The sequence below is a fragment of the Oryctolagus cuniculus genome, chromosome 16 (assembly GCF_051225735.1).
Source record: "Oryctolagus cuniculus isolate XC-2025 breed Fujian yellow rabbit chromosome 16, ASM5122573v1, whole genome shotgun sequence".
NCBI lineage: Eukaryota > Metazoa > Chordata > Mammalia > Lagomorpha > Leporidae > Oryctolagus > Oryctolagus cuniculus.
Window position 1 is genome coordinate 26,814,342 of NC_142882.1, and position 2,519 is coordinate 26,816,860.

The 2,519-nt window shown below is 55.7% G+C and overlaps 1 pseudogene; it reads right to left on the reverse strand.

Moving 5' to 3' along the window:
- Positions 1-228: 228 nt before the first annotated feature.
- LOC149121630 (transmembrane protein 250 pseudogene) lies at positions 229-663 on the reverse strand (annotated as a pseudogene).
- Between the last annotated feature and the right edge of the window lie 1,856 nt (positions 664-2,519).

Below are 2,519 nucleotides of genomic sequence, written 5' to 3' on the forward strand. Positions count from 1 at the left end.
AGCGGAAGTGGGGGCTCTGCCTGGGGCTGACTTGCCATCCTCAACACGGGTGCCGGCCGCCCAGCACCTGGGGACCAGTGCGCCCTCGCGGCAGGGGCGTCAGCAGGGGGTCTGGGCCCCCTTCCTGCCCAGCTGGACACCCCCGGGTTTCTCAGTGGCTGGGGCAGGTTCGGGGCGGCAGCGGGCACCTCCCTTGGCTGGCACCCGGCATCCCCCACGGTGTGGGCTTTACATGTCCACGAAGACCAGGAAACACCAGCCCAGCCCCCGGACCAGCAGCATGGTGACGTGGGTGGCATAGACCAGCAGCTCATTGAGCAGCCTGAAGTCCAGGCGCCGGCGGCCCAGCAGCAGCAGCAGCATCAGCAGCAGCAGCAGCGACAGCTGGAACTGGAAGCAGAACAGTGCGCACACGCCCAGGTACTGCAGGCAGAAGAGCTTGGCCAGCGCGCACCAGAGCGCGGCGGTGAGCAGGCTGCAGCTGAAGTAGAGCAGGAAGCGGATGAGGCCATACAGCCAGCGCGTCTTCAGGTACACCTCAAAGTTCTGTTACTTGGTGCGTACCAGGTAATAGGTGCACATGGGCCCACAGGCCGCGTGCAGGCAGCTGGTGTGCGGGCCATGGAAGGAGCGCACCTGCCACAGGATGGGCATCACTGGCATGGGGCTGGCACAGCTGCACTAGCACAGGTGGTGGCGACCAGCAGTGGCCTCATGGGTAGCCCGCATCTGACCCCCACGAGAGGCTCCATATGGCTGGGCCTGGCCCAGGCCATAACAGAGAGCTGCATTGGAAGTGGAGCATCCAGGACTCAACCCAGCACCCATATCAGATGCTGGCACTGTAGGCGGCAGCTTTATCTGCTACACCACAGGGCTTTTCCCTGAGTTACTACTTTTGAGGTCGGTAGGCTTGTGTGCATAACTTTTCTACTGGTGAGTAGGTAAAAGGACTCAGTGAAAATCCAAGTTAAATCAAAAAAGAACCCAATAAAGTCAACAAGGGAATATGCATATGTTGATGTTGAATTTTCATAGGCCACTGAGAGATGGACACTTGTCTCAAAAGCTACATTCATGAGGGCCGGCGCCGCAGCTCACTAGGCTAATCCTCTGCCTAGCGGTGCCGGCACACCGGGTTCTAGTCCCGGTCGGGGCGCCGGATTCTGTCCCGGTTGCCCCTCTTCCAGGCCAGCTCTCTGCTGTGGCCAGGGAGTGCAGTGGAGGATGGCCCAGGTGCTTGGGCCCTGCACCCCATGGGAGACCAGGAAAAGCACCTGGCTCCTGGCTCCTGCCATCGGATCAGCGCGGTGCGCCGGCCGCGGCGGCCATTGGAGGGTGAACCAACGGCAAAGGAAGACCTTTCTCTCTGTCTCTTTCTCTCTCACTGTCCACTCTGCCTGTCAAAAAAAAAAAAAGCTACATTCATGTGACTTTGCACATGTGCAAGATGAGTTGGGTTAGCTCACATGGACTTGTAGGAATCAGAATACACAGGTGAGTCAAAGTTCTTCAGAACCTGGGAGACCTGTTTGCCTCTTCAGAGTTGCAGTCCTGCACCCTGTGCATTTGACAGGGTGGCGCAAGTGACACACCAACATTTCAAAGGCCCTGGGGGAGGGGGGGAATCCCTTGATTCCAGTTGGAATCATCATGGAATATTGTGAAATTTTTTTGATTATAGAAGTTTCTGATTTCTTCCAGACAAAACATCAGAAAAGCCCCTAAGAATGTTCTCAGACCAATCACTCTTCATTCCCCATGGAACAGGAAGAAGATGTACACAAGACTGATAGGCCCAAGGGCTGGGGCAGTCCTGCTTTTTCACTCCTCCTGCCTTCTCAGTTTTTACCTTGACCTTCTGCTCAACCTTAGGATCTTCTCCAGAGTGATCATAGTTTTGTTCATGTACTAGTAGAGCTGGGAATGTCTGTCACAAGAGAGGGAATGTGGTAGACTAGGGGTGTGGGGGGGAGCTCAGGCTATTGTGATCCAAAACTTTACTGTTGGCCCTTTCTGGAACAGGAGAGGTAGGAAAGGAGTCTCTCCTTTCAACCATCTCCTCCACCATGCAGGCAGGGAAGGTCATGGGTACTTGCATATTTCACTGCCCTAAGGACTCACTGGAGTCTTTCAATTGCCTGTTTTTTTTTTCTTTTTATTTTCTTAAGATTTATTTATTTAAGCCAGTGCCATGGCTTAATAGGCTAATCCTCTGCCTTGTGGCACTGGCACACCGGGTTCGAGTTCTGGTCAGGGCACCGGATTCTGTCCCGGTTGCCCCTCTTCCAGGCCAGCTCTCTGCTGTGGCCAGGGAGTGCAGTGGAGGATGGCCCAAGTGCTTGGGCCCTGCACCCCATGGGAGACCAGGAGAAGCACCTGGCTCCTTCCTTTGGGTCAGTGCGGTGTGCGGGCCACAGTGTGCCGGCCGCAGCGGCCATCAGAGGGTGAACCAACGACAAAAGGAAGACCTTTCTCTCTGTCTCTCTCTCACTGTCCACTCTGCCTGTAAAAAAAGT